Below are 22,722 nucleotides of genomic sequence, written 5' to 3'. Positions count from 1 at the left end.
TTCTTCTTAAGACCTTCCTTTTACCGCTTTCTGTGTGTATATTTAAACTGTCATCATGTAGATAGTTAATTTATAATTGCTTAGAATAAATAGGGGTAATTTAGTAATTTTGCACTATTATTTTTTAAATAATCTGTCATAGGGAACCCGAAAGGGGCGCTGTGGGGTGCTAACACCTTCCCCACGCGTAACCGACTCCCTTACCCGACTCTGGTTGTCATGGCCGAAGTTGATTTTTGAATCGATTGCCTTAAACTTCTTTTTCCAATGTTTTGAGTAAAACATTGGTGGCGACTCCACGAACCCTTCCTTTTATGAAAACCGCTAATCCATGGAGGGTCCCGCTTGGGATTAACATGGATTGGTGAGCCTTTTAATAAAATTGCTCGTTTGACGAGGTCTCAGTTTGAGAATAAGTCATTCTAGCAATCCATATTTTTAAACAAATAAAAGAGTCCAACCATCCTTCGCGAATGCCGAAAGCCCGTTTCGGGCCGGTGGCGACAGAAGTTAAAAGAATGAAAGATTTTATTTAGGTCTACAGTCTATCACTCTAAAACTTTGAGAAACAAACTTATGAACTTCAAGTTTTTAAAAAACCTTATACCTTCCCTCGTTTTAGGTCAACTTTGACCTTAAGACAAAACAACTTTCAATATGTACTGATTCTTGAGAATTTCTAAATCCTTAGAGTTATAAAATACCAAAACATCACATCAACATAAATTAATTAAATATTAAAATTTGAAATAAACATACAACTCACAACACAATGTTACACACCTTGTTTAATTGAATGAATCTCTTCAAGAAGGTATGCAATTATGAAATTATCCCTTTAATTAGAAAATATTTCTTTCAAATCTTCCCATGAGATCTTTGCATTATCTATGTATATGATTATATGTGCCATCTGTGGACTTAACGTTCTAGTGATCCATGAACTCACAATAACATTGCATCTCTCCCAGGTGTCAAAATTCGCATCATTCTCACTCAGAATTGGTATGGATCCCTTGACGAACTTCAACTTGTTCTTGGAAAACAAGGCTCTTTTCATGGTCTAACTCTAGGTATGATAATTTTTTCCATTCATATGTAATGTTACAAGAACCAATCTTGGATTTTCTGAAGGATGCAGATAATATGGACTGCTGGGATTTTGTGATTGATCAAGAAAGAAGAAAACATATATCCAAAAGCATAGATCCAAAAATCAAGAAGAAAAAGAACTGTTTTAAAGTTTGTGTGGAAGAGAAGCGAGAAAATCTTGCTTTAATGCCATAATAGAAAAAAGGGAAAATAAAATTGTATTTTATTGGATGTAGAAAGTTACAAAAATATCCTTTTATAGGGATAAATGACAACTCCTTTATCTACATTATTACTCCTATTAAGAAAAATAATAAAACTAATTATTGCTATTACCAAAAATAAAAAAACAAAAAAACTATTTTATTACTCCTAACATGAATTAGAAGTGTTTAGTACAATTGAGTAATAAATATAAAATGACAAAAAAAATATATTTAGTTATTTTTTAGGTAACAAGATATTTCAAATAAATTAACAAGAATAAAAATAAAATAAAAAACACAAAAAAATAGAAGTTCATAAGTGTCGCCACCCGCCGAAACGGACACTGGCATTCGCGACGATGGTTGGACTCTTTTTAAGTTTTGAAAAATGGTGGATTGTTAGAACGACTTATTCTCAAACTGAGACCTCATCGAGCTAACAATTTTGTTTAAATGACTCTCACCAATCCATGTTAATCCCAAGCGGGACCCTCCATGGATTAGTGGTTTTCGTAAAAAGAAGGGGTTCTTGGAGTCGCCACCAATGTTTTACTCAAAACATTGGAAAAAGATATAAGGCAATTGATTTTCACAAATCAACTTCGGCCATTACAACCAGAGTTGGGTAAGGGAGTCGGTTACGTGTGAGGAAGGTGTTAGCACCCCACAACGCCCCTTTCGGGTTCCCTATGACAGATTATTTCATAAATAATAGCGTAAAGTTACTAAATTACCCCCATTTATTAGAAACGATTATGAGTAAAATATTTACATGATGAAAGCTCTAAACATGCAATGCAACAATCAAAAAGCAATAAAAGCGGTAAAAGAAGGGATTTGGAAAGAAACCTTCGAAGCGGGCTTTTATATATTCAAAAAAAAGTTTAGGAGGCTTTTTGGCGCTCCTTCCCACTACACGTCCGCTCGCTCCTTTCCCTAAAGATAATTTTTACTATGGAAATCAAAGAGATTTCCCTTCGACTTGTTCGAGTCTCAAGCTAATGGCTCATGACTCAAGAACTTCGTCGGATTGGCTCTCGGAGAGACTTCTAGGGCAGAGAATAGCTCAAAACCCCAAGAATACTCAGCATGAGGGTCCAGAAGTGTGTAAAAAGTGTGGGAGGACGTGCCAATGACGTCCTATTTATAGGATTGAAGCGCAATACGGCCTGGGAGGTCAATACGGACCGTACTGGGTTTTTGAACTACAGTATGGCCGTATTGAATTTGGTACGGCCGTACTGAAGTTCAAAAACTTCAGTACGGCCGTATTGATTTCACTACGGCCCGTACTGAGTTTTTGAACTACAGTACGACCGTATTGAATTTGGTACGGCCGTACTGAAGTTCAAAAACTTCAGTACGGCCGTATTGATTTCACTACGGTCGTATTGTAGTTCAAATGGCTCAGTACGGCCGTACTGAACCTCTAGGAGGGTGTATTGAGCTCCAATCCTCACACACCCTTATTCTAAGCTACTCTAAGACTTCTAGACCTACAAAGAATCATCCTAGGGTCTTCTAGGAGTCCTTCCGGCTGACTTTCCTTCGGTCTTCGAGAGTCTTTGAGTCTTATTTCCGACCCGGACAATTTTAGGGGTCTACAATAAGTTAGTTTATTTTTAAAAGCTACTTCAAGTAACTTATGAATATAATAAGTCATAAGTTACTAAACTAATGTGAAACAAGTTTATATTGATTAAGTAAACTTACATGCTAGTCAAAGTAGTTTATAAACTCCTTCAATATTTTGTTAAAAATACTCAAAGTGTAAATATTATAAAATATTTTTTGGCTTTATTGCGTCTTTATATAATGAAAATGTTAATGCATATTTCACATTAGAGTCTAGCTGTAACATGTACACCCCAATTTTCAGAAATTATATGAAAGCTCAAAGCCCAATAAGGGTAATTTAGTAGCCAAGAACAGGCTATTTCCAAACTGAAATAGATTGTTCCAAACTACTAAAAAGGCTTATAAACCCTAGTTGGAAACGGGTCATTCCCAACTAGAACGGGGTTTTCCACATCACCAAAAAGGCTTGTAACCCTAGTTAGGAACATGACGTTCTGATTTAAGAACGGGTCGTTCCAAACATGGTTGTTATGGGTTAAAATGCAACCCCAGAACGGGTCTTTTTGGTTTAAGAACGAGTCGTTCTGGATGTGAATTTTACACATGACGAATGAGTCCAGAACGGGGCCGTTTCGACCACTCCTAATGCCTATAAATAGCACGCTCTGGCACTAACACACTTTTCACTTCTGACTTCTTTTCCTTCTACACTCTCTAAAGACCGAGGGGAACCTAGAGGAGGAGACCAACCAGATGCTGCTCTAGTTTTAGCTACTACTTATCGAGGTACGAGAGAAAAGGGAATTATTTATATGCAAAGTTACATGAGGAAATTGGGTAGAGGAGGAAGCCCGTAGGATTATGGGTAATTTTATAATTAGTTTTGTTTGAGGAATTGATGATTCCATTAGATTTTGCATGTATTGAGGATTAGGAATATGCAATTAATTTGTAAAAATGATGATCTGGGAGAGAGAACGAAATTGTAAAAAAGTTTCTATGAGTTAGGTTTTGGAAAAATTGGGAGTTTTACTAATTGAGTTAAGATTCTATTAAATTGGTGATTCAATTGAGTGTTATATTAATTTATAAATGTTATTGTTACATTATATGGTAAAAATTGATGATCTAGAGGTGGATTCATGGTGAACTGCTTGAGAGGTATGTGAACCACTATTTTGTGTGTGTGAGACCTTCATTTTTCCTTTTCTTTCCCCAACTCCCTCTCAACTCTCACTCACTCTCTACTCTCTTCTCTCCCCCTTATTCTCTGAAACCTTGTTGATTTCCCGCTAATCTTGGTGGCTGTAGGTGCTTGTGTTGCATGAGCTGAGCCTCAAGCTTGCTTTTCTTCTCCGTTCTTCATCCGTCTTCTCCCGTTCTAGCTTGTCTTCTTCCCAGAGCTCGGATTTCTTCTCACCGAGGTAAGGGAAGCTAGGTCTTTGGATGTTTGGGTTGGAAATGAGTTCATAAACTCATTATGTGGCTGATTTTCTAATGATTGATGAGATGTTGTGATGAAAATTCATTTTTGGGGTTTTTCGGGGTTTTGATGAAAATTTGGGTTTTTAAACGATTTGTGGATGCATGTGTAAAAAGATGGTATTTTTGAGCTGTTTGCTGAAAATGTGGCAATTTGGCTGGTTTGCATGTGCTGGAAATGTTGATTTTTACAGGTTTTGGGCAAGATTTTTGAACTTGGTGAGTTGTTGTTGAGTATCACGCCGGGCGCAATTCTTCGCATTGGGCGCGTGACCACCAGAGGGCTCCATTGGGAAAGCCCGCCCGGCGCAAGGGTGTATGCGTCGGGAGAGCTTGAGGGTGTAAGCCTCTAGATGGCCCACGCCGGGCGCGATATCAGTATGTAACATGTTTTTGGGATTTCTGATACTGCGCCGGCCATGACTTTGTCTCGCAGAGCGTGGAGACTCCTTGGGAGTCTCTGCCAGAGGTGGCATCGGGCGTAATTGGTATTGCGCCAGGCATGAGACCTTGGGGAGGTCTCTGTATACCCTACGCTGAGTGCGGGTTTGGCACGCCGGGCGTGTGAGACCTTTTGAGGTCTCTGCCTCCTAGTACGCTGGGCGCAATAGGAATTGCACTGGACGCGTTTGAGCCGTGATGCTCTCTGGTTTAGCCACGCTGGGCGCGACCATGAGTGCGCCGGGCGCAAATGAGATGTTGATTCATATGCTGTTATATGTTGATATATGTTGATCAATGCTGATAGATGTTGTTTTATGCTGAGCTGAGCTGTAAATGATGCATATTACTATGTTGTTAGATGATAATGTTGAATTATAATATTGCTGTGCTGTAAAATGTTGAGTTGTGTTGTATGCTATTATTGTTGTATGTTGATTTTTCGTGCTGTGCTACATGCTGATATAAACTATTGTAGGCCGTAAGACTGAGCTGTTGTAGGCCGTAAGGCTAAGCTGTTGTAGGTCGTAAGGCTGAGCTGTTGTAGGCCATAAGGCTGAGCTTTTGTACTTCGTAAGGCTGAGCTGTTGATCACTAAGACTAGAGGAGAAGATTATTTTGAAATTCCTCATCCCATTGTGTGGATTGAGGTAGCTGTGGTGCTCTTAGAGCCCAATTTGTTGAAAACCCTCCTTGGGAAACTGATCCTTGGAGTGGTCACTATGTTGTTCTCCTCTAAGTTCTTAGTGGTCCCGTGTGTGGACAAGGTCGAGGCACACATGTACAAAGCGACCACGGTATAGGGGCCAGGTCTAGCTATACCGATTACAAGCGACCAATTCTAGCTGATATGCATGATGACGCATTGTGTGATTATTGTTGTTTATGCTGTATATGTGATGAGTCGTATGCCGACTATGTGCTGATAGTTGTAGTTGTTTACCATTCGTGTATTTACATATATGTATGTTGATTCTTTTCACTAGCTTATCCTTTGTTGTTTCCATGTGGTTTGGACTGCGATGATCATACGTTGTATGCGAGCAGAGCAGGGTTAGGTTGGTGTGAAGAAGCAGGTCTGCAACTGGCAGATGGAGTTATTCTTTGGATGTTTTGTTGTTTTAGCTACCTAGTGTAGTATTGTTGGATGTATTTTATTTTCTTTGATTCTTAGCCCCAGATTGGACCTTGTGTATATATTCTAATTGTTTATATATATACTTGCTCTTTTCTATGTAGTGTTGCGTCTGTGTGTGAGCTGTGTGTGATGGCCAGCCGGGTCGTTATAGTGTGGACTTATCTATTTTGTGTATGTGATATGGAATTGAGTTATGGAATGTGGTGTGATGTCTTGGCACAAATGTATACATTATATCTACCGTTTTAGTATTGAATTGATAACATGATGTGGCAAATGGTATATTATATATGACTTAATTGTTCAATTAATTATGATGTGAGTATGTTGACATGAAATGAGATGTTGTATTGAATGTGAATGTGACGTGATTGTGGTTCCTCACACTTATGACAAAGGATGGCACGACCCTTGGGTAAGTGATGCTACAAGAATGACGTGACCTTGACATAGTGTGGGATGTGTGAGGCAATTAACACGTATCACTTATGTCAAGATGGCACGACCGTGGGCAAGAGATGCTCCAGGCGTGACCTTGTCATAGTGTTAATTGTAAGATTTGTGTTGATTATGAATAAAATGTGATTGTGGTTCCTCACACTTATGACTAGGGATGGCACGACCCTTGGGTAAGTGATGCTATAGGGATGGCGTGACCTTGGAATAGTGTGGGATGTGTGAGACAATGAACACGTATCACTTATGCTAGGATGGCACGAGCTTGGACAAGAGATGCTACAGGGGTGGCGTGACGTTGACATAGTGTTAATTACAAGATTTGTGATGGATTGGTGTGATTGTGAATTGTGATGTGAAGATGATGCATGATTAATAAAATTATGATATATAGAAATGCTTGTGAATATTTCATTAAGTAATGAGTTATGATGAAATTATGTTATGGATTTTCCTTGTGTGCTTTATATATAGATGTTTTCTTTTCTCACCGTACAAATTGTGGATGTTTTAGGTGAGGAAGATCCAACTATGAGTGACATCTAGAATGCCAACAATTGAATTGTGGGTATGCTCTGATATTATGACATCGGGGCAAAGGATTTCTAGGACATGGATTTTTATATGGATTTGGAGTTGTATTTATTATTTTGAAAACAATTTGTAAACTCTTAAGTTTTATTTTCCATGTTTTATTTTCAATTATTTTGGATATTGAAGAACAATTATGAAGTTTTTATGTGAACACTTTTTACCAACGTTGAAAAATTTATTCATTAGTTTTATTTACATTATTATAAGATATGTGTTGGGGTAATAAGGGTGTCACACTATCCAAGTGAAAAGGTGAAAGATAGAGAAAAAGTAAAGAAAGAAAATAAATATAAATACGATAAGTAAGGTAAAAAGAGAAAAGAGAGAGGGAGAGAAAGAGTGTGTGTGTGTGAGAGAGAGAGATAGGAGATACAGGAGAAAGTAAATACACCTATCTTAACACACTTTTTTTATTAAATAAAATTCTTTAAAAGTTATAATATCGCAAGAAAGATTCTTTAAATAGAGTGTAGAACTAATACTTACCATATTTTATGATTTTCAACCAATAAAAAAAGTGTGAAAACTCAAAAGAGTATATTAAATTAAATAAAATAGATAGTACTTGCCTAAAATATTAATAGGCATGGACTGTCAATATAAATATTTTATATTATTATAGAAGTTAATTTTTTTTTTACAATAAATAAGTATTTGTACTATATAAACGACCTTTACAAAATTAATTCTAAATATAATAATCCTTATGAAATGCAACATTAATTCTTGGTGCCTTTCATAAAAAGTATTTACACAATTATATAATTTATTTGATAAACCATAGGTTTTAAAAAAATAAATATAAAATTAAAATTAAAATCATGTACAAATTTAAGTTTTTAAAATAAAATCTATTCTTTGAAAGAGGCTCCACTGAAGACAGTTGATGGAAAAGTTTGGCGTTGAAACAATTTTTCTGTGAGAACCAAATTTTTTACAATGATTAAATAAAAAAAACCTGGATAATGCCGCATGTTTTGAATTTTACTCAACGTTTGTTACGGTTCGTAAATTTAATGTGATATTATTTGACACATGGCAAATGCTAACGCAATGAAAAGAGATATAGTTTTTTATTTTTATTTTTATGAATATAATATTTAAAAATTTTCTATAAAATATATTGTTAATTGTCTTAAAGAAAAAAGTATATGTTAATTAAACAAACCGTCACTGGACAACTACTTGGCCTTGTCTGGACACGCGTGGCAGTACATGATACTTTTGGACTTCATAAGATTCGAGTGAAAAATAACTCGAAAAAAATGGGTAAAAGAATACAAAAGAGAAAAATGTATTTTTATCATTTTATTCTTCTAATTTTAAATAAATTATAAAAAATTATAAAGTAATATTTAAATATTTCTTCAAATAGAAAGAGAAAAAAAAATTATTACTCTATTTATAAGATAATTATATTTTATAAAAATAAATAATTTAAAAAATTTTACTATAAAAAATATATTTTTTAAAATTATTATATTTTTTAATAAAATTAATAAAAAATATTAGTTTAATTATATTTTTATTCTTTAAATATTATAATTGTACAATTTTAAATTCTAATATCTTAATTAGATAATTTTAGTCTTTAAAAAATTGTAATTACGCAATTTTGAATTATTATAACGATAATAGAGATGTTTGTGTTGACATTAATCGACATGAACATCGTCATCAAATCAGTGCCACACATAAAATTTCAACACTTGACAATGATGTTTTGTTTTATTTTTAAATTAAAAATTAAAGTCATAAAGTAGGAGTACTTGAATCTTCATAGGTTACCATCACATGTGGTAATAGCTTTGCTTTAAATATCGTGGTCACGTCCCTTTGCATGCATGGTAGGTAGAACCTTCACAAACATCGATTCTCACTTATCATGGTTTCGTATTATTACAAAAATGTGTTGTTTTAATTATAAATATTAAAATATGCCTAAAGGAAAACAAAAGTAATTACTTAAATAAATGAGGTTTAAAATTTGGAATAAAATAATTCTTTAAAAAATAAGCACAATTAATTTGGGTACATTGTGCAGGGTCAAACTTTATTTTGTCGTTTTCTGTCTATATTTTCTTCTTTGCCTTCTATACCATTGTCACTTTGGCTTATATTTCAACAAGTAGGTGTTCGCGTTTATTTAATGGAGCTTGAGCCAACCTACATCATAAACCGTTGATTTCGTTAAATATCTAAGCACTGTTTCCACACGTAATGCATATCTACGGTTGTAATAAAATATTTTATGGTATTTATACAGAAAAAAATATAATATTTTTTATTAAATACATATTTTTGTGATAAAAGTATATAAAGTATCCATTTTTTAAAATTATAATTATCTCGTGAATAAAGTGACAATTTTCCTTTTTCATGTCTTTATTTTAGATTATATTGAAGTATAAATTTATGATTGTGCGATTTATTTCATATTAGAGAAACAAAATAATAAAAAAATTTAATGAATAAAATTAGTAGTAATTTTTTTATCTCTTCTAATTTTTTACATTCATTTTAAATATATATATATATTTGTCTGTATATATATAATGTTTTATAGGGATAATACCTATTGTTTTAGAAATAAGTTACTTCCTATCAACACATATTGTACCTACCATACAAGATAGAAGGGTTCAAAATAAAAGAATTGAAAAACAAGATATTTGAATAAATTAAATTATAACATCAATATATAATAAATATATTTTTTAATCCAAAAACTATAGCATAATATATTAATAAAAAAATTAAAGGCAATTTTATCGGTGAGAAGAATTACTTAACAGAATAAGGTGTGAATAAAATACTAATAAATTAAATATATTAAAGATAATTAAAATGTAATATAATATAATCTATACTATATAATAATGAGAGAAAAGTTTTAACGATAGCGATTGCCCCACTCATGAATATGGATCCGTCTCTGTTTGGAGGTCATCTTTTGTGGTTAGATCAATTTATAAACTTACATAATAGTTTTATAATTTAATTAATGTTTTAATAAAGGATACTTTGGATGGTGAAGTGGTGGTGAATTTCAACTTTGAATTGAAAATCCTTTTTTTAATTAATAAGACGTTATGTAATAAATGAGGGTTGATGAATGTAATAGCCGGATGTGATGCCTAAATGCTTATTTAAAGATTGAGGAGGCAAAAATCACATAACCTTTACGGAACCAAACCCAACCTACTTGCTCTGGTGTTTTCTTGGAGTCCCACCACTTCCCCCTCTTTCTCCAAATGACTGGGCCTAACGACCTTCAAGCAAGTTTAAGCTATTCGACCCCCAGAAAAGCAACAGAGAAATCCAAACAAAGTGGTGATAAGCCTAAGCCAGTGAAGAAGAACTCCACGCTCACCATTCAATCTGATCTTTCTTACTCATCAGACCCTCCGAAGAAGAAAAAATGAACTTGCCATCTCCTCCTTCTCACCTTCTCACCCACAAACCCATCATTCATCCTATTTCTCTCTCTCTCTCTCTTTGCACCTCAACAGGGTCTCTGCACCTTTAATTTCCCTCTTCTCTCTTTATTATTTCCATTCTTTTTCATCTTTTTTTTGCTGTTAATTGTCGGATAAACTAAGATCCAGTTCTTGACTTGGGGATTTTGTTTGATTCACAGGAACATGGCCGCGGCTCTTTCTGTACTGAAGAACATCACAAGGTGATTTTCTTTTCCCTTTTCCTTCTTATGAGATTTCTGTTTGCTGTTATTCGACCCTAGTTGAAACTTGAAAGGAAAATCCTGTCTTTTCCTTCCTATATTATGCGCCTATCAAAACAGGGGATACAATTGCAAACTATAGATTCGTTCCTCAGTTTAGTTTGTAAATAGTTTTTTTTTTTTAATTGAAGATATAGGTGGACTGGGAGGTACGAGGCTCATCTGTGGGATAATAGTTGTAGAAGAGAGGGACAAACCCATCATTCATCCCATCCCTCCCATTTCTCTCTCTCTCTCTCTTTGCACCGTGCCATTCCCTCAACCCTGCTCTCTGCACCTTTCCGCCTTCTCTCTTTGCACCTGTTTTTTTTTTTTTTTTTTTTTTTTTTTTTTTTTTTTAATTTTATTTTGTTATAGTCTTGATACCGGGATAAATGATGAGTAACCTTGTAAGACTTGATTTTTTCACATGTATAAATAGTGGATGAGTTTCTTAATAATTAAGATAAGTGATTTTTTTTTAAAATTTAAAATAATTCTAATATTATTTTAAAATAATAAATTTAAACCTATTTAATCTTATAAAATTAATTTATAAAATTAGAGTTATTTTTCATTTATATACTATTTTTTATTACTTATTCTCTAGTTGAGACTGGTTTTTTTCCCAAAATCTCCGATGAAAAAGGAAAAATACCCACTGGTTGGGGCCGCATACAAGCCCAGCACAGCCGACATGCGTCACGTAGCGTGCGACCCCTTTCACCGTCCTCGAACTTCGATAACAAACGACCTAACGCTAGAACCCGTCCCAAACACATTCAATTCAACGACTTTGTTTCTCCTCACTTTGTTTTATTAGGCCTTGTCAAAATATTTGGTCTTGTGTTGCATCCCCTTCTGTGACGTTCATTATTCTTCTTGTCGCAATTCTTCACCTCAATTTCCTTTAAATCTAATTAAAAATAATTTCTTCATCTCCTCAAGCCAATTATGTTTTTAGCTCTGCCCCACACATATATATCACCTCATATAATACTCGAATTGTGTGCCATGTTGTTGAAGCCTTGAAGGATGAATGCAAACTTGTTCATTTATTGCTTATTTCATCTCTGGTAGATATATATCGGACGAGTGACACTGCAATTTCTTAATATTATGTTATATTTACTTTAGATTATTGGACAATTCCTAATTTAATTATATTCATCAGGAAATTTAAGCTCAGTGGTGCTTCATTGGGCTCATCTTCCTATTACAAGTTCTTCACGGGTGACGAATAAAAGACCGATGACGCTGTATCATACTATCTTTGGTGTGCCTTTTTTTTTTTTTTTTTGTTCAAGACTTTCATATTATGGTGTGTTTGATTCTACGTTCTTACAGTGGTACTTCAGTTATGTGAAAAAGACTTTTGATATGATATTCATAATAAAATGGTTGTGGCCTGTGGGACCGCAACCTAATTAGTTAAGGGTGTTGTTTTATTATTATATTACGTCGATTTTTTTTCATGTTTATTTACACTATTTTCTCCCTTTCCATTCATTGATAGAGACACAGGCATGCAAAAAGTGAGTTCAAATTACGTTACCTTAGCAATAGAATTATTCAAAAAATTATATAAATATTTGTTAGTCGTAATTCTCAAAATAGAATGATTTTGAGATTAAAGTTATGTTTAGATAGACTTTTAAAATAAATATACTTGCAATGATATTTTCCTTTTTGTTTTGTGAAATTTGTTTTTCTAGTTGTAAAAAAAATCATATTTTTTTCAAATTTTTTGTATCTTAAATTTATTTATTTTTCTTGAAAAATTTTAGTATACTAACTAAAACTGCAAATAGAAGAGCCCTGAATCCAAATAGTTGAGGTTAAATTGATGAAAAAGAAAGAAAATAAGAATATGGTAGTTACTAGATACAAATAGATGCGAAAATGAGTAGATTTTTATTTCCTTTGAAATATGAAAAATATTTTCAAAAACAAAGGAAAAATTAAAAGAATATTTTTTATAAAGATATTTATTTCCTATAATAAAAAGCTAAAATTAATTAAAAATATAACTTTTACACGGATAAATAGGCAAAAAAAGGTAATACACTTTCATTATTCTCTCATATTTTGGTTACCATAGGGAGAGAAAAACAACATAAATCTCAAATAATTGTTTCTATTTAGTCTATTTGTTAATCCCATAAACGACATTTACTATTAACCAAGTGGGACGAAGAAGCCTCATAATTATTTTTTTATTTCTAGTGTTATTATTTTTTTTTTCTAGTGTTATTATAGCAAGGAAAACACTAAATTTACCCTAAAAGAAATAAAAGACAAAGCATTAAATTTGCCTACACAAATTAAAAGTATGGAGACAATTCCAAAAAAATACAATTGAATAATTAAAAGTTGAGACCTATACTAAAACCTACTACTATTATTATTTCAGTTCCAAATTCTCTTACGTTGCTATTTTTGTCAACTTCTATCTATGTACGTATACAGCCGCAACTGATTCTTTCTCCGGAAAAGGTGCAATGATTTATTTTAGAAAAATGCTAGATCTTCCCTATGCTTTTTTCGAATGATCTTCTCATCATTTAAAAAACTTTTTTTCTTTTCAATTAAATTTATATTTTATTAGTGGATCAAAACACTTCACTTTTATATTTATTTAAAAGTGTTTAATAATTACTCATATTTATTAAATCAATTTATGTTATGTTTAATTCTTGAATTTTAAGATTTCTGATTCAAATTTTAATTTTATAAAAATAATTAATTTTTAATATTATTTTTTATTATTTAAAAATTATGCACGTAAAAACAAAAAATTTACTTTTATATAGATAGTTAAAAAAATTATACATGTTAATCGCAAATAATTTAAAAGAGTTTTTGGTTAAAATATCATAATATGTATGATTACTTTTTATTTTATGTTGAAAAATTATACAAATTCTGAAATCTATTCAGAATAGATTAAAAATTAATTTAAATTAAATAATTATTTTATAATAAATTTATTAAAAAACAAATATTTTAAAATTTCAGACGATGTCGGATTCTTTTTTCGGAATGAGTAGCATTTCTCTTTTATGTTTACCCAAACAAAAAGAAAAGCGGCTCTTGATTTGTCGTTGTACCATCATAACCGTACACGTCAAATTCCAAAGGATAGCATGCCATCAAATCTATAACTATTATAAAGGGGATATAGGAGATGTAACTGCTTTTTGGTCTCCATTTTTTAATGGACCATTATACCCCCAGATGTAAAAAAAAATCTTAAAATTTTTTTAAAAAATTATACACAATTTTCTAATATTTTATTAATAAATAACTATTAGAGGCACGAAGTGCCTCTACCCCTCTAGTTTAGAAATAAAGACAATGAATGAGAACAAGATATTGGTGGCAGTATGAGTGATAATTTTATTTATAAATATTTCATTTAAATTATTTATTTTAATTTTAAAATTATTATTAATATTCTTATTTAAGTAAATGCATATTTTTTCTTTAGTTAACCTTTATATATATAAGATACATGGTATGATACGTTACAAGAAAAAAGGCTAACAATTTGTTTGGGGAGATGAGGAATATATAGTAGAAAAAGAAGAAAAAAAAAGAGAGAGAGAAGAAGAAGAAGAGAAAATACAGAATAAAAAGATTTTTTTAAGTTTTTAAATTAAAAAATCCAAGAGAAAATAGAAAAAAGGAAGAATATTATTTTTAAATGAGTTTCAAAATATTTAAGTTTACTATAAAATCTCTATCTATCAAGGGAATTTTTTTTTATCATGGATTCAATATTTTTTTTTCATTTCTCTTCTTTTTCAAAAAATAAATAAAAATTATTTTTTCTTACACTTTTTTTTTATATCTCTCATCAAAATTATATCAAACAAACAATATGTAAAAGAAATGAAAAGTACTTGTTCATACTAGAATATGATAAGATTTGGTATAAGACCTCTTGATCTTTTTGAGTAGAAATTCTAACTTTGTGTCTAAGTAGATTTTCTAAATTCGTGTCCAATCTTTTTCTTAATTGTAACGTCCTGCCTTGTCCGTCACATTACGGAACAACAATTGAAATTACTATAAATACATATACCAAATAGTATATCAAGAGAATATATATAAATATATATACATCTATATCCAACCATAAAGGCTCAACATGTAACGACCCGGCTGGCCACTACACTCACAACCACAGCGCACCGGAAACACTAGACAAAATAGAACGAGTATATAAATATAAGATCTAGAATATAAATATATACAATGTCCGAATCCGACTAGAGTTAGGGTGTACAATACAAAAATACATCCAAAACCACTATATCAAGCGGCTGAAACAAACAAAACATCAAAAGGAGTCAGCTCCGCTTGCCAGCTACAGACTCATCACTAGTCACCACCTATCCCTACTCTGCTCCCATACATAGTATGATCATCGCAGTCCAACCACATGGAAACAACAAAAGGGTAAGCTAGCATAAAAAGGAACAACATAAAGGAAGATTTAAGTAATATGAACAAATACAACTATCAACACATCATCAACATACATTTCGTCGATTTTACAGCATAATCATCAGCTTAACAAAATTAACTTAAAATACCACAACATCCAGCAATAATAGCACACATCTCACATCATCAACATACAACTCATCAGCCATACAGCATAACAGCAATAAAAACATACAATGCGTCGTCACGCATATCAACTTAGAGATCTCCTACAATAATTCAGCCTTTCGACCTACATCACCTCAGCCTTTCGGCCTACAACACCTCAGCCTTTCGGCCTACAACACCTCAGCCTTTCGGCCTACATCATCCAATATCAACACACAGTTCAACACAATTGTACAGCTCAACATATCAACTTACAACACAACACAACTTACCAACATACAACACATCTCAACATCTTGCAAGACAGCTAATTATAGCTCAACATTATCAACAACATTATCTACTAATCATCACATCATATCCATCATTTTCAACTCAGCATAACAATCTATAGTACAACAATATTTTAATTCAACATGAAAATCATCAATAACAGCTTAAAACAGCATGATCAACAACTTCACAACGTACAACATGTTCAACACATAATACGACCCAACCATCTTGTTTACAACTCATCTATCTTGTCAAATTACTCACCCAAACAACACCAATCAACCTAAGCACCTAAAACAACTCTCAACTTAACCAAATCACTAAATGTGAAATGGCAACCTTCACAGAAAACAGCGCATCATGAGTTATACTACTCCTACCATACTCATCCTTATCTCATATGAAAGATAAGAAGATTTCCTAAAACTCTCATGAAGACACCAAGTCCTAATTCCTTCATCTACCTTGTGAAAAATTCTAAAAACCGCAACAACTATAACCAATGCTGGCAGCTTGACATCTCTTCACTAAAACAGCCATATCGGGAGTTATAGAACTCCTTTGTGGGTGATTCCAATGCCATTGGAAAGCTAAGATCCAAGGCTACAACTTTCATGAAGACCTTGAGACCAAATTCGGTCATCAAGACCCACCTCTGCAGCGCTCAATCCAGCGCCTTAGCTGTAACTCTCTGCCATTTCATTTTCCCTTCCACAGCTATGGCTGCAAATCCACGGCCATAGCTGCAAGTTTCTGCCACTTCAATTTTTTTCTCCACAGCTATGGCTGCAAAATTACAGCCATGTCTGCAAGTCTCTGCCATCACGTTTTTCCCGTTCCACAGCTATGGCTGTGAATCCATGGCTATAGCTGTGGGTTTCTGCAAATGCATTTTTATTCCACGGCTATAGCTGTGATTCCACGGCTATAGCTGTGAGTTTCTGATCTTCCAAAAACTCCATGGATTTCACCTCCATTTTCACTCAAAACCACCATGAACCTACAATCCAAGGACCCACAGTCCATGCTACAACTCAAATGCAATACTACCAACCACATGCAACCCAAAAACATCAAAAATCACCACATGCATGCATCCAAAACTCAAGAAGAAAAATCATCAATGTTCAACCTTCCATTAAGAAACCAAAAACCCCAACTTTACCCACATGCAACCAACACAACAAGAAAATCCCCAAATTTTATCCAACCCCGAAAACACCCAAAAACACATTTTTCTTCAAGACAGCCCATGAATCAGCCAACATCAAACATCTAATGAGTTTCTAAACTCATTTCCAACCAATCCAAGCGAAAACTAGCTTCCCTTACCTCGGTGAGACGATTCCGAGCTCCGGGAAGAGAAAGGAAGAAGAAGGAGAAAAGAAATCCACACTCGGTTAGCTCCGCACGGCTTCACTCTAGAGGAAGGAGGAGAAAAACCTCCTAGGTGCTCACGACTTCAGCTAAAGAGAAGGGGATTTGAGAGTGAAAATTCAAAGTGAAAGGAGAAGGAAAAGTATAAGGTGAGTGATGAGAGGGAGAAAAGAGAGAAGAATGCCACGGGGTCTCACAACCTCCCCAACAACAGGAATTTTCGTGCCCGAAAATAGACTCATTTGGGAAAAGGAACGGATACCGCTCCCTGCACTGCTGCTCCACCTCCCAAGTAGCCTCACTAGTAACTGCATCCCACAACACCTCCACCAGGCAATAGACTTGCCCCTCAGCTCCTTCAGCTTATTCTCAACTACAGCTACTGGCAACTTCTCAGATGTCAGATTCTCCTTCACCCGCACATCATCTAGTTCAACCACATGACCAGGGTCATGGACATACCTCCTCAGCAGGGACACATGATATACATGTTCCCCTTCCGCAACTCCAAAGGCTTACGCCTTTTATCAGCATATGATTTTTGCCTACTCCAAGCAGTCTTCATCCTCTCTTGAATCAGCTTCACCTCCTCAGTAGTCTGTAGGATTAGCTCCGGTACCACAACCACTGACTCACCATCTCGATACTAGCACAAAGGTGTCCTACATCTCCTGCCATACAAGGCTTCAAACGGCGCCATCCCAATACTAGCATGAAAACTATTATTGTAAGTAAACTCCACCAGCGGTAGGACCTCCTCCCAGCTCGAAACCAATAGCCTTCTTAGTTCCCAGCAAACCAAGAAGCTTCACTAGCTCGACATCTTGCAACTGTTTCTATCCAACCTGCCTCAAGAACTCACTAGTTATGGTAATCATCCCATATCTAATGTGATCCTGAGCTAACTCCACACAGAGATTCAAATCTCTGAACTTATCCACCAGCTACAGCTTTTTCACCATCATACCAGACATGTGGATGGATTTCTTACTCAGCGCATCCGCCACAACATTGGCCTTACCAGGATGATACATCAACTGGAAGTCATAATCCTTCAGAAACTCCATCCACCGCCTCTACCTCATGTTCAGCTTCTTCTGATCAAACAAGTACTTCAGACTCTTGTGATCACTGAAGACGCTGAACCAAGCACCATAAAGATAATGTTTCCATATCTTCAAGGCAAATACCATAGCTGTTAACTCCAAGTCATGAGTGGGATAATTCCTCTCATGATTCTTCAGTTGCCTTGAAGCATATGCCACTACTTTCCTGTTTTGCATCAACACGCACCCCAGACCCTGGTGAGAAGCATCACAATACACATCAAAAGGCTCACCAGAATCCGGCAACACCAGCACAGGAGCAGTAGTCAACCTCCTCTTCAGCTCATCAAAACTCCGTTCACAGGCATCTGTCCAAATGAACGGCTGCTCCTTTCTCGTCAACTGGGTTAAAGGCGCCACTATCTTGGAGAATCCCTCAATGAACCTCCTATAGTACCCCGCCAAACCCACAAAGCTCTGAATCTCAGTGACAGTTCTTGGACGCTCCTACTGCAATACCGACTCCACCTTAGTCGGATCAACAGCAATCCCCTCAACTGAGATCACATGTCCCAAGAACTTCACCTCATCCAGCCAAAAACTCACATTTTGAAAGCTTAGCGTACAACTTCTTCACCTTCAAAATCTACAGCACCAACCTCAAGTGCTCACCGTTCTCCTCCGGGGTCCTTGAATAAATTATGATGTCATCAATAAACACCACCACAACTTATCCAAGAAAGGCCAGAAGATCCTGTTCATGAAATCCATGAACACAGCCGGGGTGTTGGTCACACCAAATGGCTTCACAACATATTCATAGTGACCATACCTAGTCCTGAAAGTAGTCTTCGATATGTCACCCTCCTTCACCCTAATCTGGTAATAACCTGACTTCAAGTCAATCTTCGAGAAAACCGATGCTCCCTTCAGCTAATCCATTAAGTCATCTATCTAGGGAAGTGGATATTTGTTCTTAATGGTCAACTTGTTCAACTGCCGGTAATCCACACAAAGTCGACTACCTCCATCTTTCTTCTTCACCAACAACACGGGAGCACCCCACGGCGATACACTCGGCCGCACCAACTGCTTCTCCAACAGGTCCTCCAACTGACCTTTCAGCTCAACCAGCTCAGCTGGGGCCATCCTATAGGGAGCCACCGACACTGGCCCCACACCTAGAACCAAGTTAATGCTAAACTCCATCTCCCTAATAGGAGCCAACCCAGGCACCTCATCCGGGAACACCTCAGCAAAATCCCTTACTACAACAATTTCTGCAATGACCCTTTCGGTCTCAACACTCATAGTAGCAAGCAGAAGACAACACTCTACTCCACCCCTCAACAATGATTCAGCTTGGCCAGCTGAAATCAACAGCTCCTCCTCTAGCAGTAAGCATATGGTGAGTACCTCTCCACCAATGCTCAGCCTCCCCAACCAGCATGTAGACAACATATGCCAGCCCCCCTGAGAACATCCCAACACAGTGAAGATCCTCTCCAGCTTACAGATCCAGTGGTCAACTATCTCTGGATCTGTATTTCCCCTGAACTGTGGAGGGCGGAATTTTCGAAACTCAGCTAGATCCCGGCTCTCTTGTGACCCCACAGTCCTTGCTGCACCAGCTGCAACTCTATCAACATCCATCCTAGCAAAATAAGCATTTTGTCGCTGCATAGCCATAGCCATAATCTCCATGGCACGGGCTAACTGCTCATTGGTTCTAGTCATTATCTACAAAAGTAACAGCATCTTCAGTATACAATAACTAAACCAAACAACCAACAGCACAACAAAACATCACAACAAGACATCACAACACAGAGTTAACACAACAAAAGCCTAAAGGATCCACCCCCAAAGAGTGTCCACTAGACTCGACCTGCTCTGATACCACTAAAGTGTAACGACCCGGCTGGCCACTACACTCACAACCACAGCGCATAGGAAACACTAGACAGAATAGAACGAGTATATAAATATAGGATCTAGAATATAAATATATACAATGTCCCAATCCGACTAGAGTTAGGGTGTACAATACAAAAATACATCCAAAACCACTATATCAAGCGGCTGAAACAAACAAAACATCAAAAGGAGTCAGCTCCGCCTGCCAGCTACAGACTCACCACTAGTCACCACCTATCCCTGCTCTGCTCCCATACATAGTATGATCATCGCACTCCAACCACATGGAAACAACAAAAGGGTAAGCTAGCATAAAAAGAAACAACATAAAGGAAGATTTAAGTAATATGAACAAATACAACTATCAACACATCATCAACATACATTTCGTCGATTTTACAGCATAATCATCAGCTTAACAAAATCAGCTTAAAATACCACAACATCCAGCAATAATAGCACACATCTCACATCATCAGCATAAAACTCATCAGCCATACAGCATAACAGCCATAAAAACATACAATGCGTTGTCACGCATATCAACTCGGAGATCTCTTACAACAAATCAGCCTTTCGGCCTACATCACCTCAGCCTTTCGGCCTACAACACCTCAACCTTTCGGCCTACAACACCTCAGCCTTTCGGCCTACATCATCCAATATCAACACACAGTTCAACACAATTGTACAGCTCAACATATCAACTTACAACACAACACAACTTACCAACATACAACACATCTCAACATATTCCAACACAGCTAATTATAGCTCAACATTATCAACAACATTATCTACTAATCATCACATCATATCCATCATTTTCAACTCAGCTTAACAATCTATAGTACAACAATATTTTAATTCAACATGAAAATCATCAATAACAACTTAAAACAGCATGATCAACAACTTCACAACGTACAACATGTTCAACACATAATACGACCCAACCATCTTGTTTACAACTCATCTATCTTATCAAATTACTCACCCAAACAACACCAATCAACCTAAGCACCTAAAACAACTCTCAACTTAACCAAATCACTAAATGTGAAATGGCAACCTTCACAGAAAACAGCGCATCATGAGTTATACTACTCCTACCATACTCATCCTTATCTCATATGAAAGATAAGAAGATTTCCTAAAACTCTCATGAAGACACCAAGTCCTAATTCCTTCATCTACCTTGTGAAACATTCTAAAAACCGCAACAGCTATAACCAATGCTGGCAGCTTGACATCTCTTCACTAAAACAGCCATATCGGGAGTTCTAGAACTCCTTTTTGGGTGATTCCAACGCCATTGGAAAGCTAAGATCCAAGGCTACAACGTTCATGAAGACCTTGAGACCAAATTCGGTCATCAAGACCCACCTCTGCAGCGCTCAATCCAGCGCTTTAGCTGTAACTCTCTGCCATTTCATTTTCCCTTCCACAGCTATGGCTGCAAATCCACGGCCATAGCTGCAAGTTTCTGCCACTTTAATTTTTTTCTCCACAGCTATGGCTGAAAAATCACAGCCATGGCTGCAAGTCTCTGCCATCATGTTTTTCCCCTTCCACAGCTATGGCTGTGAATCCATGGCTATAGTTGTGGGTTTCTGCAAATGCATTTTTCTTCCATGGCTATAACTGTGATTCCACGACTATAGCTGTGAGTTTCTGATCTTCCAAAAACTCCATGGATTTCACCTCCATTTTCACTCAAAACCACCATGAACCTACAATCCAAGGACCCACAGTCCATGCTACAACTCAAATGCAATACTACCAACCACATGCAACCCAAAAACATCAAAAATCACCACATGCATGCATCCAAAACTCAAGAAGAAAAATCATCAATGTTCAACCTTCCATTAAGAAACCAAAAACCCCAACTTTACCCACATGCAACCAACACAACCAGAAAATCCCCAAATTTTATCCAACCCCGAAAACACTCAAAAACACATTTTTCTTCAAGACAGCCCATGAATCAGCCAACATCAAACATCTAATGAGTTTCTAAACTCATTTCCAACCAATCCAAGCGAAAACTAGCTTCCCTTACCTCGGTGAGACGATTCCGAGCTCCGGGAAGAGAAAGGAAGAAGAAGGAGAAAAGAAATCCACACTCAGCTAGCTCCGCACGACTTCACTCTAGAGGAAGGAGGAGAAGAACCTCCTAGGTGCTCACGACTTCAGCTAAAGAGAAGGGGATTTGAGAGTGAAAATTCAAAGTGAAAGGAGAAGGGAAAGTATAAGGTGAGTGATGAGAGGGATAAAAGAGAGAAGAATGCCACGGGGTCTCACACAACAAGCCAAATAAATAATACAATGTTGACAAATTGTTACTCCAAGGTCGCCTACATAAAAAAAGATCATCTACTGCAGCTCCTACCACCAAGTGGCTTCCAACAGCTCACAATAACTTATCCCTGCTATGCTCTAATACATAATATGATCATTGCAATCCACACCACATGGAAACATACACTACAAGAAATTTTGAAATTACAGATGACCAAATTCGTGGGTAATCCAAAATATCCATGGGTAACACATTATTTTCGACGAATTACAGATGGACAATAATCTGTCGATAATTTGCTCGTCTGAAACATTTTCCGACGGATTATAATCCTTGGGTAACTTTCCGACAGAATTACCCACAGATTATATTCATGGGTAATTATCCACGGATAAAATTCGTAGGTATTATTGATAATATGTTTAAAAAATCATTTCGAAATTATATTAAATAACACTCTTATTTAATTCAAC

General features: G+C 35.7%; 1 long non-coding RNA gene across 1 annotated transcript; it reads left to right on the top strand.

Annotated features, from left to right (window-relative positions):
- The first annotated feature begins 10,122 nt into the window (after positions 1–10,122).
- Positions 10,123–12,143, top strand: LOC114915540 (uncharacterized). Its single transcript, XR_003803616.2, has 3 exons — positions 10,123–10,500; positions 10,628–10,669; positions 11,883–12,143. It is a non-coding gene; the product is annotated as an uncharacterized LOC114915540 (long non-coding RNA).
- The last annotated feature ends 10,579 nt before the right edge of the window (positions 12,144–22,722 follow it).

Source organism: Cajanus cajan, chromosome 1, assembly GCF_000230855.2.
Source record: "Cajanus cajan strain Asha chromosome 1, NIPB_CcT2T_4, whole genome shotgun sequence".
Lineage (NCBI taxonomy): Eukaryota > Viridiplantae > Streptophyta > Magnoliopsida > Fabales > Fabaceae > Cajanus > Cajanus cajan.
The sequence above is the reverse complement of the archived record's forward strand: the minus strand, read 5'-3'. Positions and strand labels throughout refer to the sequence as shown.